The sequence below is a fragment of the Pleurodeles waltl genome, chromosome 2_1 (assembly GCF_031143425.1).
Source record: "Pleurodeles waltl isolate 20211129_DDA chromosome 2_1, aPleWal1.hap1.20221129, whole genome shotgun sequence".
Taxonomy (NCBI): Eukaryota; Metazoa; Chordata; class Amphibia; order Caudata; family Salamandridae; genus Pleurodeles; species Pleurodeles waltl.
Genome location: NC_090438.1, coordinates 702,885,426 through 702,901,949, shown reverse-complemented (window position 1 = coordinate 702,901,949; position 16,524 = coordinate 702,885,426). Strand labels below are relative to the sequence as shown.

The 16,524-nt window shown below is 46.3% G+C and overlaps 1 protein-coding gene across 1 annotated transcript in view; it reads left to right on the top strand.

Annotated features, from left to right (window-relative positions):
• The window catches only part of ABCA13 (ATP binding cassette subfamily A member 13), a 2,435,905-nt gene that overhangs the window by 1,214,958 nt on the left and 1,204,423 nt on the right, over window positions 1-16,524 (top strand). The window lies entirely within an intron of this gene.

Genomic DNA, 16,524 nt, shown 5'->3' with positions numbered 1-16,524 from the left:
ATATATGCTCAACCCCCTGGTAGCTTGTCACAGAGCAGTCAGCATTAACTTAGAGGCAATGTGTAAAGTATTTGTGCAACACTTCATACAGTAAAACAGTAAAAACACCACACAACTTCAACTTCAGAATTTCAGGCCAACTGTGATCGAGTGCAGGTCGGACACAGCCCCATATTAGTCTCTCTGAAGGTTTACCTTTTCAAGTTTTGTGGCAAGAGTTCCGTTCATGTGGAAGAAGTTCAACAGAAGCAAGAAGAGAATCACTGGTGATGGTTGGTGTGGCGCGAAGGAGCAGGACGGATGTTGGGGATGAGTGGGCTGGAGCCTTGGGTTGGCAAGCCGCGTGGGCAGAAAATGCTTGTTGTGCAAAGAGATGGACTTGTGGTGGCTCAAGCTGATTTTCATGTGAGCGACCCATTCGCAGTCGTGAAGAGCCCAAAAGATTGGATTAAAGAGCTCAAGAGGCATAGCAAGGGCCCACGACCTCAGAGGTGCCTGTTGGGGGTAAGGAACGTGTTAAAGATGGGTCCAGGTGCTGTGGAAAGCATGTTGTGTCTCTGAGGCTCTTATCAGGAGACCAACAGACTAGCCCTCTGAGTCACTCTGGGGTCCTGGGTTCAAGATGAAGTTACAGGACTAGTTCTTCCTCACCAGGCAAGAATGCAGCAGGTAGCAGATCAGCACAGCAAGATAGCAGAACAGCAGTTCCTTCAAAGTAGCAGACCAGCAGTGTCGCAGGTTCTCATTTTATACATAGTTGTGCGTTTGAAGTGGGGAGAAGCTTCTAGAGGCATGCCTTTGAAGTGCACAGATGCCCTGTCTTTTCTGACCTGCACCAGACTAAATACAAGGGGTATGCACCCTTTTGTGTGGCGACAGGACACAGCCTATTCAAGTGCAAAGTGAGGCTGGGTCCAGCTTCACCCTCCCATCCTGCCAGTGGTGGCCAATTAAGTCACACCTAAGTTCCCATTGTGCGTAGCTGTCCAGGAGGAATACCTAAAGCCCAGCTATACACACTCATATGTTCAGAGACAGGCTGCAGGCACCAAATGGCTAAGACAAGAAAATGCCATCTTTCTAAAAGTGCCATTTTCAGAATTGTAACTTAAAACCCGGCTTCACCATAAGTTTGGGTTTCAAACTAGGGTTCTAGAAACACACTTGAAAGGGCTATCTCTTCTGTTAGAAATGGGGTCTTTGGTTGACAGTCAGGTTATCCCCTGTTCAAGCAAGGACCCTCACTCTAGTTAGGGTAAAAGGGAATCACCCTCAGCTAACCCCTGCTTACCCCCTAGGTAGCTTGGCACGAGCAGTAGGCTTAACTTCAGAGTGCTAGGTGTAAAGTATTTGTACCAACACACACAGTAACTCAATGAAAACACTACAAAATGATACAACACAGGTTTAAGAAAAATGGAAAATATTTATCTAAACAAAACAAGACCAAGTTATCAATAAAAATGCAAAAAGAGTCTTCATGTAATTTCAAACACACACTATCACCATTATTGTGAATAAGTACCTTGGATGCATCAAAAATAACTCCGCACGGGCGACTGTGCGCCAGAAAGGGCTTGCTATGTGTCGATTTTACTCACGAGCAAGACCTTGCGTCATTCTTCCTTTAGTCAAGTCGGCGTTCCTCATTTCTTCTCTCTGCAGGAGAGCGATGCGTCGATCCGGTCAGCACTCTCGGGTCCGGGCAGGCCTTGCATCGTTTTTACACGCCCAACGGTGTTTGCATTTGAAATACAGCCGCATGACGATCCGAAAACCAAGCAGAAAGAGTTGCGATCTCACCAACCTCCGTCAGCGATGCTGTGCGTCATTTCTCCAGCCCTGGGCATTGATCTTTGGGTCGCGTGTGCAGGCGAGCGTCGATTTTCAGCCACGAAGCCGGTGGTGCTTCGATTTTTCAGCCGCAGATGATCTTTTCCTCGCACAGCGTTCTGTTTGTGGATTTCTTACTCTTGGGCTGCCAGCTTCTCCTTTCAGGGTCCCAGGAACTGGATGGGCACCCCTTGGCAGAGTAGGAGTCTCTCCAGAGACTCCAGGTGCTGGCAGAGAGAAGTTCCTGAGACTTCAAGTAACAGGAGACAAGCTCTAAATCAAGCCCTTGGAGATCTTCACAAGAAGGAAGGCACACATATTACTGAACTTGGCCTTGGACAAGTCCACTCCCCAGGGAACGGCTAATTCCCCTAGATGTAGGTTACTGGTTAAGCAGGCTATGACCGATCTGGGGTTGGTTGATGTGTGGCAGGTTAAGGGGGGTGTAGGACCTAGATTTACCTTTCACAACAAGAAATATGGGCATAAATCCAGAATAGATTTCTTTTTAGTACAGAATAGCTTGATGGGAAACGTTCATTCAATAGTACATGCCCCGGTACATTTATCAGATCATGCGGCTGTTAAGTTGTATCTTTCCTTCACAGCACAAGTTCCTAGGTTCAGAGGTACAATAAGTTGTTTATTATTACTGGATGACCTGATTATTGAGACATAAAGAAAGGACACAATAGACTTTTTTGAAGTGAATCAGGGATCTGCTAGTTTGCAAATAGTCTGGGATGCATATAAAGCCTATATAAGGGGGAGGCTGATCAATTTGGCCATATTTAGGCGCAGGGAGGAGAGAGAGAAAATACATAGGCCCATATTTATACTTTTTGAAGCAAAACTGCGCTAACGCAGTTTTGCGGCAAGAAAATTAGCGCCGTTAGCCGACCGGCGCTGCCTGGTGTGCGTGAAAAAAAAACACGTACACCAGGCAGCGCCGGCGTAGGGAAAAATGGCGTTTGGGCGTCAAAAAATGGGGCAAGTCAGGCTGAGGCGAAAAAATCGTCTTAACCCGATTTGCGCCATTTTTTTGGGGCGCCCAGACGCCATTAACATAACTCCTGTCTTAGCAAAGACAGGAGTCATGCCCCCTTGCCCAATGGCCACGCCCAGGGGACTTCTGTGCCCTGGGCATGGTCATTGGGCATAGTGGCATGTAGGGGGGCACAAATCAGGCCCCCCTATGCCAAAAATAAAATAAAAAAAATACTTACCACAACTTACCTTTTCTTCCCTGGGGTGGGTCCCTCCATCCTTGGGTGTCCTCCTGGGGTGGGCAAGGGTGGCAGGGGGTGTCCCTGGGGGCAGGGGAGGGCACCTCTGGGCTCATTCTGAGCCCACAGGTCCCTTAACGCCTGCCCTGACCCAGGCGCTAAAATCCGGCGCAAATGCGGGTTTTTTAGACCCGCCCACTCCCGGGCGTCATTTTTGCCCGGGAGTATAAATACGACGCAATAGCATCGCAGTCATTTTTTAAGACGGGAACGCCTACCTTGCATATCATTAACGCAAGGAAGGTGTTCACGCAAAAAAATGACGCTAACTCCATGAACTTTGGCGCTAGACGCGTTTAACGCCAAAGTATAAATATGGAGTTAGTTTTGCGTCGAATTTGCGTCGAAAAAAACTACGCAAATTCGGCGCAAACGGAGTATAAATATGCCCCATAGTGTCGAGACCAGCATAGCGATGCTGCAGGACTCTATACAAGCCGCACAGGGAATGGGGAATGGGGATCAATTAAGGTCACTTGAACGACAGCATGAGGAAGCCCATTCGAAACTACAGTATTTATTGGAAGTCAGAGAAAGAAAGAAATGGGAAGCTAGTCAGTACGCGCATTATGAGTATGGGGAAGGGTGCAGTAAGTTACTGGCTTGGAAGGTAAAATCTGACCATTCAAAGAAACATATTGCGTCAATTAGGTCTAAGGCTACTGGTCAGATTTGTGTAGAAGGTACAGAAATAGAAGCTGCTTTTGTTTCCTTCTTTCAAGATCTGTATTCAGATGAGCTGCGGAACTCTGAGGAGCAGGTTAGAGATTTCTTGGCTACGGTCAGCTTGCCTCGTCTGGAGAGCTCAGCGTTGCATATTTTAGAAGGAGAGGTAACTGGGTCAGAATTAATGGACATTTTTAAGGGTTTGAAGAGAAGTAAAGCCTCGGGCCCAGATGATCTCCCGAATGAGCTATATTTGGTACTGAGGGAAGAATTAATTCCGGTTCTATTGAAATTATTTAATCATATGCTCTTAGAGGGGGGTCAAGCACCAAGCTCCTGGAGGGAAGCAGTAATTTGTCTGATCTTGAAGCCCCGTAAGGACCCAACACAGTGTTCTTCTTATCGACCTATCTCATTACTCAATTCTGACTATAACATTTATACAAGTCTGCTATCTAAAAGGTTGGGGAAGGTTTTACCGGGACTGGACCACCCAGATCAGAAAGGGTTTATTAAGGATAGACAGCTACAGGAATTAATGCACGATTTATTGGCGGCAATGGATCTGGCTTTGGCAGAGAAGCTTCCTCTTGCAATAATAACTTTTGATGCAGCCAAGGCATTTGATCAAGTAAACTGGCTATTTTTACAGGTGGTTATGGAAAGGTTTGGACTAGGGACAATTTTTATTAGAGCAGTTAATGAACTATATAGGTCACCAACAGCGAGAATTCGGATTAATGATGTGCATTCACAAGAAGTAGCTATTTTCAGAGGGACGTGGCAGGGCTGTCCTCTGTCTCCTTTGTTATTTGATCTGTATATTGAGCCACTCGCAACACTGCTTAGAAATAATAGGGAAATCCTTTCCTTTCAGAGTAGGAGCTGGGAAAAGAAGGTTGCACTATGCGGATGATCTTATGATTTACACCAGGGATCTCTCTTTGTCACTTCCTCCAATAAAATTGGCGATAGAAGGTTTTGGCAGAATGTCGGGATATAAAGTTAATGCGGCAAAAACAGAGATTATGTGTTGGAATATGGCATATGAATCTCCGCTAATTAAACAGGAAATTAGGTATTTAGGAGTCCTGATCACAAAAGAATTGGGGGACTTGGCAAGGATAAATTTTGAGAAAACACATCTAGAGGCCAAGAAACTCCTAAGAACATGGGCGGCTCTCCCGTTGTCCTTAATAGGTAGATCCAATATTTTGAAAATGATCATTCTGCCAAAATTCACTTTTTTATTTAATACTATCCCGTTGGAATTTAAGAGTAAGTGGTTTACAAAACTACAGGGAGATATGTCTTCGTTTGTCTGGACACAAAAGGGAATAAGAATTTCGTGGAAAAAGTTATGCAAGAGAAAGGAACGGGGGGGGCTAGCAACACCTGATTTCTACAAGTATTATTTGGCTTTTCAATTTAAGAATAGTAGAATTCTCTTAAATAAAAAATCAGATTAAACTCCAATGTGGGCAGCATTGACTGCATATGTGGGGGAAGGAGCAGAGTTTTTTCTATACAAATTTGGCCACCCAAAATTTTTCAAAAAAGTTAGACTTAAGATTTTGCGGCAGGCATGTAAAATTTGGCTACAGATCCGCAATTTACTGCGGATAGCTTATTACTCCGGCTCAGCTCCAATATGGGATTCACCAGGCACTCCGGCATGTTTGTGTGATAAACTATCAAATCCACTAAAAGTTAGCGGGATAATACAATGGGGACAGATTATAGAGGGTGTGAATTTGGTACCATGGGCCACATTTCTGGAGAGAGTGGGAGGAGACATTTCTAAATTTAAGTATTACCAGTTGGTCAGTTGGATCAAATCTTTACAAGAAGGAGAAATTGGTAGATCCAGCTGGGAGGAGAAACTAACTCAAAGATCTATACTGAAGGAAATTGCGGTTTGGTATAAAGCATTGATGGAGGCAGTCGAGGAGGACCCTCCTCTCCCACTCCAGAAATGGGGAGAGGTTTTCCCAAATATAGACATAATAGCGATGTGGCAAAAATCATGCTCTATTCTCTGGAATACGGTTAAATCTGCAGCAATGAGGAAGAATCATTTGTTTACATTGCACAGAGTGTATTGGACTCCAGCGAGATTATCTCGGATAAGTGGAACCCAGAGGAAATGCCCACGATGTGAAGGCATTGAGCCGGACGATTTGCACATGTTTTGGGACTGTCCAGAGTTAGTTAAATATTGGATAGATGTGCAGAGTGTCTTAAATAGGATATTTGGGGAAGAAATAATATTGAATTCTGCTTTAGTGTTATTTGGCGTTTGTGAGATGAGAGACCAATCTCAGCAACGTTTATTGTTCCTTTTGATGCTTATTGCTCGGCGACCAATCTGTCATAAATGGATATGTCCACAACCTCCTACAGTACAGGAGTGGCTGAACTCAATAGATAGATTGTATAAACTGGATAGAGCCGGGCCGATCAGTAAAAGAGATGTTTTGTGGGTGGGATGGGAAAACGACTGGTAAAATCTTATTCAAGTGGTTAAAGAGGTCCGATGATTATACCTGACCCCCTCTTTGATATACCAGGCCCTACTGTTCAATCGGGATTTTGGGCGAAGGAGGGAACGACTTGCCAAGGAGATAAGGAGATCCACAGAAAAGTGCGTCAGGTGGAATGGCCCATTGATACTAAGGGGCTGGATACCTGGAGCAAACATGGATCCTCTTGCTATTGGCACTGGCTGGTGAGATGAGGACAAAAAAAAAAAAAAAAGACAAAAAAAAAAAGAAGGAAGGCAACACAAAGTCCAGTCTTTGTCCTCTAGCACAGGCAGAAGCAGCAACTGCAGGATAGCTCCACAAAGCACAGTCGCAGGGAGGACAGCTCTTCTTCCTCAGCTCTTCTCCAGGCAGAGGTTCCTCTTGGTTTCCAGAAGTGTTCTAAAGTTTGTGGGTTTGGGTGCCCTTCTTGTACCCATTTTCCCTTTGAAGTAGACCTACTTCAAAGCAAAGTCTCCCTTGATCGTGAAATCCTGCCTTGCCCAGGCCAGGCACCAGACACTCACCAGGGGGTTGGAGACTGCATTGTGAGAGGGCAGGCACAGCCCTTTCAGGTGTGAGTGACCACTCCTCTCCGCCCTCCTAGCACAGATGGCTCATCAGGAAATGCAGACTACACCCCAGCCCCCTTTGTGTCACTGTCTATTGTGAGGTGCAACCAGTCCAACTGTCAAACTGACCCAGACAGGGAATCCACAAACAGGCAGAATCACAGAAATGGTTTAAGCAAGAAAATGCTCACTTTCTAAAAGTGGCATTTTCAAACACACAATATTAAAATGAACTTTACTGAAAGATGTATTTTTAAATTGTGAGCTCAGAGACCCCAAACTCCACATGTCCATCCGCTCCCAAAGGGAATCTACACTTTAATCACGTTTAAAGGTAGCCCGCATGTTAACCTACGAGAGGGACAGGCCTTGCAACAGTGAAAAACGAATTTAGCAATATTCCCCTGTCAGGACATATAAAACACATTCCTATAAGTCCTACCTTAACCATACACTGCACCCTGCCCTTGGGGCTACCTAGGGCCTACCTTAGGGGTGCCTTACATGTAAGAAAAGGGAAGGTTTAGGCCTGGCAAGTGGGTACACTTGCCAAGTCAAATTTACAGTTACAACTGCACACACAGACACTGCAGTGGCAGGTCTGAGACATGATTACAGAGCTACTTAAGTGGGTGGCACAACCAGTGCTGCAGGCCCACTAGCAGCATTTGGTTTACAGGCCCTGGGCACCTCTAGTGCACTTTACTAGGGACTTAGTAGTAAATCAAGCATGCCAACAATAGATAAACCAATTACATATACATTTTGTACAGGAGCACTTGCACTTAAGCACTGGTTAGCAGTGGTAAAGTGCCCAGAGTAACACAAACTGCAAAAACAGAGTCCAGCACACATTAACAACCTGGGAAACAGAGGCAAAAAGTCAAGGGAGACCACGCCAAGGATGAAAAGTCTAACATCTTCCCATTTGGAGATTACTCCTAAAAGATATATAAGGCAACTCCAGTGATATCACATGGTAGAGATAGGCCTTGCAGTAGTGAAAGATGAAGGTAAACGTTTTTTGCTATCAGGTCATGTAAAACCTAAAAGTACATGTCCGACTTTTTAAATACATTGCACCCTGCCCTCAGGGCTATCCAGGGCCTATCCTAGAGGTGACATATATATTACAAAAGAAGGCTTGGGCCTTGCAAAACGTTTATTTTGCCAGGTTGAAATGGCAGATGAAACTGCACACACAGGCTCTGTAATGGCAGGCCTAAGACATGTTTAAATGGCTTCTTAAGTGGGTGGCTCAATTTGTCCTACAGGTCCACTTGTAGCATTTAGTTTTACAGGCTCTGGGCACATGTAATGCACTTTACCAGGGAATTATAAGTATTTTAAATATGCAGATTGTGTATAAATCAATGTCACCATGTTTTAAACAGAGAGTACAATCACTTTAGCACTGATTAGCTGAGGTAAAGTGCAAAAGAGACTGACTCTGCAAAAAGGAGCAGGTTTAACATATCTGTAGCACCTTTTAGCCACTAGAGTGACTTGGTATCATGTCAACTTTCAATATAACATATTCATTGCTGTGAAATTACCTCTTGTCAGATATGTCAATTTCAGACAATCCTTGCTTTTTAGCCAACTGCTCTATTCATGCTGGGTGTGTTTTTTCAGTCTATAACTATTATGATGAGAAAAAAACTACAGCTTTCAGCATGCAGAATGCTGTAGCCTAAAAGTCGGCATTAGCTAGATGAGTCAAATATATGAATCTTTGTGAATAGTGCCCTTTGGTTGTAGTACTTTCATCGACTGTAACACATAGCTGTCAATCAGCTGTGTGCATCTGCCTTTGAGTTTAGGGCACTTCATTGGAAAAGCCAAGGGCCACCAGCGTTTATAGGAAAAATGTGGATCTCTGCTTCAGAGATCAATGTGCGATCTCCAGGTTTCAGTTGCCAAAAGCAGTAAAATAGCTGAATTGATTGATTTACCAGCTCTAGAGACGACTGTGTAACTTGCAGTGGGAATGTTTCAATGGTAGTGAGGTTGGTCAGTGGGAGGAGTGCTTGGTGCAAAGGTGTGTGTGTTAGTAATCAATAGAACACCTGGTATTTTATGATAAATATGTTTTAAGCTTGCTAATGAGGATCTCCTGAAAGGTATGCAGTGTGGAAATGTGGGCTCCATTTGATGATGCCTTAAATTTCATGTAAATAGGAGTTCTCCTTACCCCAATGTGAGGATTTTTTAAACCCACTTGCCTGATACCCTTAAACCACAATTTAATAAATAATTGTATAGGAAAGTAGCCTCCAATTTTGCCCATTTTTACTGCTTATTGCATATAAAACGATAGAATTTGCACATCACATTCTCCCTAATGTTTTTGTCCTGGAACAGTCAAACATGTATGTGTAAAGAGCTTACCAAACATTGTCAGGTTTGATCAAAGTCAAATCTGAAAGGATTGATCTTGTTGCCTTGACTCTGACTCAAAAAAGAATGTCTCAGTCAAAGCTGCATATTCGGCAGATTTCTCAAACAGCAAAAAAATAATGCTTAAACTGATAGAAACACTTATTATGGACAGTGGGCCTGCTCTTCTCCTAACACTTCTAAAGTTATTTTTACTTTTCATCAAACGAAGCAGCTATCAGGAGCAAAACACTGTTCAAGGCTGTCAAACATCGATCAGTCCACTCCTAGATCCACCCGTTCCCACACTCAGAGGGCAAGTGCAACATCATAAAGCACTTCTTCTCCGAGAAAATAAACAAAGCCAGAACTGACATAGACAGCACCAAATGAAAATGGCTAGTGTTCCAAACGCCTATCCTCCAGGCACCAAATGTACAGCTTTATATCTGGTCTAGCCTTCTGGACTTACCACCATCCCCAGCTTCCTTAAATCCACCATCGACGAAAATTACATTTTGTAATTGTGTATCCTGAAATCCCTGCATGCAGAGATCTTCATTCCCTTCCTCAAGATCACTAATGTATCCCCCAACCAAGGAACATTCACAGACCACCAGAAAGCAGGGAATTTCAGTAATGCAAGCCGATTTTACAGCCTGGACTTTGTAAAATATCTATGTTGAAATTCAATTTGCACTGTATGATTTCAGCTCTGAAATACCCAGGGCCATATTTATACTTTTTGACGCAAAACTGCGCTAACGCAGTTTTGCGCCAAAAATTTTTGTGCCGGCTAACGCCATTCTGAAGCGCCATCCGGGCGCCGTATTTATTGAATGGCGTTAGCCGGCGTTAGCCGACCGGCGCAGCCTGGTGTGCGTGAAAAAAAACCACGTACACCAGGCAGCGCCGGCGTAGGGAAAAATGGCGTTTGGGCGTCTAAGAATTGGGCAAGTCAGGCTGAGGCAAAAAAAACGTCTTAACCCGATTTGCGCCATTTTTTAACGACGCCCATCCCCCATTGAAATGACTCCTGTCTTAGCAAAGACAGGAGTCATGCCCCCTTGCCCAATGGCCATGCCCAGGGGTCATTTTTGCCCGGGAGTATAAATACGATGCAATAGCATCGCAGTCATTTTTTAAGACGGGAACGCCTACCTTGCATATCATTAACGCAAGGAAGGTGTTCACGCAAAAAAATGACGCTAATTCCATGAACTTTGGCGCTAGACGCGTCTAACGCCAAAGTATAAATATGGAGTTAGTTTTGCGTCGAATTTGCGTCGAAAAAAACGACGCAAATTCGGCGCAAACGGAGTATAAATATGCCCCCCAGTGCTCACATCTGAAGATCCAACCTTACCCGACAAGATTCAAAAGCACCTGAAAATGGGCATCTTCAAAGAACTCTTCCAAAACATTCAGTAACCATCAGGTCCTCTATTACTGATAAGGTGCACTGTTTTTGTTTGCATCACAACCACCTTTAAACAAGTGTGCCGGGTGCAAACAGGTACAGTGCGTCCTTTCACAATTAATTTTCTGCCCCCAGGGCAGTCATGAACTCATGCTACCCTGGGGAGAAAGCATTCAGTGAAAACACAGAGCAGCTGCTTCAAAGCCACTTCCTATCTCATAGTGCATGTGGCAATCCGCCTGCACATTGAAGAGGAGAGAGCTATCCCCCTGAGGGTGGGTGCAGTGACTGACTGCATCTGCCTGCTGGGGATGTCAGGAAGGTCCATGAGACCCCCCATCACCCTTCAAGAGGGCTGTATTCAGGGGGCGTATTGACAGTAATACATGTGCACCAGTCCTATCAGTATCAGCAGAAACACTTGCAGCCCCTTCTGTAATACCAAAAGTGCCCCAGTAGTGTACAAAGTAGCTGCAAATTTGTGTTGTTCCCCCAAGGCATAATAGACATAAGGTATCCCCAGGAAAGTTACAATATTGCCAAATAGGTCCATTATTCTGGACACCATATTGAGAAAAGAATGAGAAAAGTGTCAGGAGACAGAATTTCACCCATACTGAAAATGAGTCTGCCAACTACACAGCATGATCTATTCCATCTCAGTGTGAACTGTGACCCAGTCTGCAGATCCAGACTAAATTGTCAGCTTCCATGACCTTCAACACCTGTCAGTTACTGCTCCAGCCAAGATGAGGTTAAATAATCAAACCAAACTGCCCTCCTGCTATCATCAGTACTTGAAAGTGGCAGTCTCCAATAAGCTATAGCTTGTCAAAACAAATTGCCCGTTTTTGCACACAGATTTTCTAAATTCAAGATATTTTTGTAGTTAATCACACATGTAAAGCAAAAGCAGCAAACACCTGCTTATTGGATTTGCCAACACATTGTGAAATATGTTTTACACCTATTAATATAGATCTGTTTCGTACAGTCCTGTTGGACTATTGACAAGGAGTGAGCACATTCGCAAAAACCATCATTTGCATTGTGCACGAGATTGTATTGATTGTGTTTTATATAATAAATTAAAAGCACATCCTCCATTTGTTTAAAGTATGTTATTGATGATATACAGTTTTGCATTGTCTTATGTAGAAGACCTTTTGTTGTCTTTCTTTTTATGTAAATGGTAGAGAAATAAATGGTTTGTTGCGTTTGAATATAATAATGTGCTGCAAATATTACCATGTTTTCGACTCATACTACTCGTTTTAAATTTTGAGAGTGATTGGAAAGGGGTGATGGAGCAGAGTCACATGTTTAATTTGCAGTCAATTTAGAGTTTCATTTTTCATCACGTTATGCTATTAACTTTTCAGAGCTCTTGTCACTTTTTTGGAATCCCTATTTTGACAGAAACAAGTGTTCCTACCTGCATCACAATTACACATTTTGTTGAATGCTCAGCACTTGTTTTCACCAAAACATTTTTCCCGCAAAACCTGGTGAAATTGGCATGGGGCAAAGAGGCTGGAAAGAGAGAAGAAGCATAACTTGTAGAAGTCTGGTAGACCGAATCCGATACAATATGTTATGCCCTATTCCGAACTCCTCTACCCATACTGGTGTGGTGGGACTGCACGGGGATAGTACTTTGGCCTCAGGTAATGGTAATTCCCTGGGAAGTATTACAGCTACATTTATATTGCATCTTTCCCAATGAGACTCTTTTTATTTTAACATTAGCAATTTTGATTGGATTTTACTTGTATAATTTTAACTCCTATCATTGGATAGCATATTAAATGAGGCAGCACGTCAGAGATGTCTCGATAGGACAGGCGTACATAGCGGTTTCCAGTTTGTACAAGCATATCATACTTCTGATGGGAATCAAAATAATCTTTATCTTCCCAGTTTCCAAAAACCATAGGGGGGTCATTCTGACCTCGGCGGTAAAAGGCGCTTACCGCCGGTCAGAAGACCGCCATAACACCGCCGCGGCCGCGGTAAACCGCCACGGTCGTTCTGACCCGCAACTGCCAAACCGCCGAAAACCCGACATCCTCAATAATCCGCCACACCAAAGGTCAGCGAAAAAATGGCGCTGACCAAACCTCCACCGTCATGCCAACAGAAATACGCCCATACCATTCCGACCCACAAATCCACGCGGCGGTCTTTCAAACGCGGTATTCCATTGGCGGTACACACCGCCGCGGTCAAAATACACACACCCATAGAAAACTCAGCCACATTGGTCAATTCGAAATACACACACCTGATACACATACTAACACCACTCCCACACACCCAACACAATATAAAACACACACCCACATCACCCACAAGCCCCTACCACCCGAAATCATTGACGAAGGCTAGAGACAGAGCACAGAATAGAGAATCCCACAACACAGAGGCACACAACACCATCACCCACACAGAATCACGCACCAAACACCACACACCACCACACGCACCATACTCATCACCACAAACGCCACCCCACACCTCAACCACACCACCCCTTGGCACCCCAAAGACACACCAGGTTCAGTGACGCCGAACTCAGGGTCATGGTGGAGGAAATAGTCCGTGTAGAGCCCCAGCTCTTCGGGACACAGGTGCAGCACACCACAATTGCCAGGAAGATGGAGCTATGGCAAAGGATAGTGGACAGGGTCAACGCGGTGGGACAGCATCCACGCAATCGGGAGGACATCAGGAAGAGATGGAACGACCTACGGGGGAAGGTGCGTTCCATGGTATCAAGGCACAACATTGCGGTGCAGAAGACTGGCGGCAGACCCCCACCTACTCCCCCAGAATTTACCGCGTGGGAGGAGGAAGTCTTGCACATCCTGCATCCTGAGGGCCTCGCTGGAGGAGGCAGAGAAATGGACTCTGGTAAGGCAAATCTTCACTACTGCTTCCCACCCCCACCCCACCTGCATGCCAAATCATACCCCCACCCTCACCCCCTCCCCCATCACACCAACCCCTAGCAAAAGCCTCACCATCACAACCCACCCATCCCAACACCAAGCCCTGCATGCGAGCCCCAAAGCATGGACACCCATCACCAAAGCATGCCCACTGCACACACACATCACCCCCACAAGCCACCCTCACAAAAGCCCCCACAAGGAAATGCCTGCACATGGGCACACGGACACCCACCCATCACACGAAATGCCACACACAGAAGCAATAACCATACCTTTATACCCCTGCAGGACCCGAACGCCACCACACCGCCACGGAGGGTCCAGAGATGTCCATCCCACCCCCAGAAGAGGCCCCCAGCGATGACAGCAGCTCTGTCTCCCTGGAGCCAGACGACCAGCCCGGCCCATCGGGGACCTCTGGACAGTCGGTTCCCCACAGACAGCCACAGCCTACACCAGACCCAACCCCCCCTGGGAACACCAGCACAGCTCCCACCCAGCGGGTCCATGCCTCTGTCTCCAGGGCACGTAAATCAGCGGTGTGTCCACCACTACAGGGCACCCAGGTTGACCCACCACCCCAACAACAACAGGGACCTGGGGGCAGTGGTAGTGGGCACACCGGCCAGGGGACAGAGGCCCAGGAACGCAGGGGAACTGGGAGGGCTGCTGTGCGACAGGGGGTGGACAGGCCCGGGGAACCGACTCTCCAAGAGGCCCTCTCCACCATCATGGGAGCATACCACCGCTCCCAGGAGACGATGGCGACGGTACTAGCCCGGTTCCAGGAGATCCAGGAACTGCAGGAGGAACGGTACATGGGGTTCAGGGAGGAACTGAGGAACATCAGTTCCGCAATGGGGACCATCGTCCTGGCCCTTACCCAGATCGTCACCACATTGCGGGACCATGTGGCACCCCAAAGGGCCCCTGTCACTAGCCCAGGCCAGGAACAGCCTACCACCTCCGCCGGCGCCAGTGGACAGGAGGCCCCCACACAACGACAGGCCCCCAGAACCCCACCTCCTGCAGAAGAAGAACCACCCGCAAGTGGAACCTGAGATCTCACAAGAAGACAGAGTAGGATTGCAAGACCCCCGCCAGCCTAAGATACCCCCTGATGTCATCCCACTGTCCCACATTGTCACCCTGTCCAACCTTGAACTGCCCCTGCTCCATCCTTCCACAGGCATATGGACAATGCACCTGTGCGACTGAGAACTGGACTCTGCCATGGACATTACTCCACCCCCACCCATCCCCGCTTCCCAATAATTTACCTATATCTAGCACTTTAAATAAATCACGTATTCCACCTAAATAAACAGGAGTCTGCTTGTATTCTTAACAAATGTATTACGCATAACGGTTCAATATTGTCCAGTTACTTTGTGATGACAACATACCAATTTCAATAAGCTTTAGTCCATGGGCAAACAAAGCTGAAGTCAGGCAGTGGGTCATACAGTTCTGAAAAGGGAAGGGAAAGTCACAAATCAGTTAACAGGAACTGGGGGGAAACACAGACAGTGGAGACGCATGAGGCCTCAAGTAAATGTAAATTGGGGTGGCTGTTTCTTACCTGTGTGCTACTGAAAGTATTGTTGTATGACTGTATCCCTGTTGTCCGTGTCGTCCCAGTCGTCTTCCTCTTCTTCACTCTCCACAGGCTCCACAGCTGCAACAACACCACCATCTGGACCATCCTCCTGCAGAAAAGGCACCTGGCGTCGCAATGCAAGATTGTGAAGCATACAGCAGGCCACGATGATCTGGCACACCTTCTTTGGTGAGTACATTAGTGATCCCCCTGTCATATGCAGGCACCTAAACCTGGCCTTCAGGACCCCGAAGGTCCTTTCTATGATCCTCCTAGTTCGCCCATGGGCCTCATTGTAGCGTTCCTCTGCCCTTGTCCTGGGATTCCTCACTGGGGTCAGTAGCCACGACAGGTTGGGGTAACCAGAGTCACCAATTAGCCACACACGGTGTCTCTGTAGCTGTTCCATCACATAAGGGATGCTGCTATTTCGCATGACATACGCGTCATGCACTGACCCAGGGAACTTGGCATTTACATGGGAGATGTACTGGTCAGCCAAACAGACCACCTGGACATTCATCGAATGATAACTTTTTCTGTTTCGGTACACCTGCTCACTGTCTTTGGGGGGAACCAAAGCCACATGGGTCCCATCAATGGCCTCAATGATGTTGGGGATATGTCCAAGGGCATAGAAATCACCCTTCACTGTAGCCAATTCGCCCACCTCAGGGAAAATAATGTAGCTCCGCATGTATTTCATCAGGGCAGACAACACTCTGGACAAAACCTTAGCAAACATAGGCTGAGACATCCCAGATGATATGGCCACTGTTGTCTGAAACGACCCACTTGCCAAAAAATGGAGTACTGACAGAACCTGCACCAGAGGGTGAATCCCTGTGGGTTGGCGGATGGGGGATATCAGGTCTGGCTCCAGCTGGGCACATAGTTCATGTATAGTTGCTCTGTCAAGCCGGTATGTAAGTATGATATGTCGTTCTTCCATTGTTGACAGGTCCACCAGCGGTCGGTACACGCGAGGATTCATCCTTCTCCTCGCAAGTCCCAGCGGACGGTGCCTAGGAAGGACAACATGGAGCACAGAGTCAACCAACCCACAGGTTCGTTCACACAGCTTGCACAGTACACGAATCGCTATGCATGGAACGGCTTGTATGAGTGGCAATGCAAGGCCTAGGCCTGTGTGACGCAGTAGAAATCATGCCATGTGGGCTCTTGAAATGGCGGCTGCCTGACCTGTGAAGTGTGACAGTGGGTTGTGAGGTCACTGCGCTGGCGTGGCACACCGTGGCGGTAGGCGGTCGAAGACCGCGGCACAAAGCAGC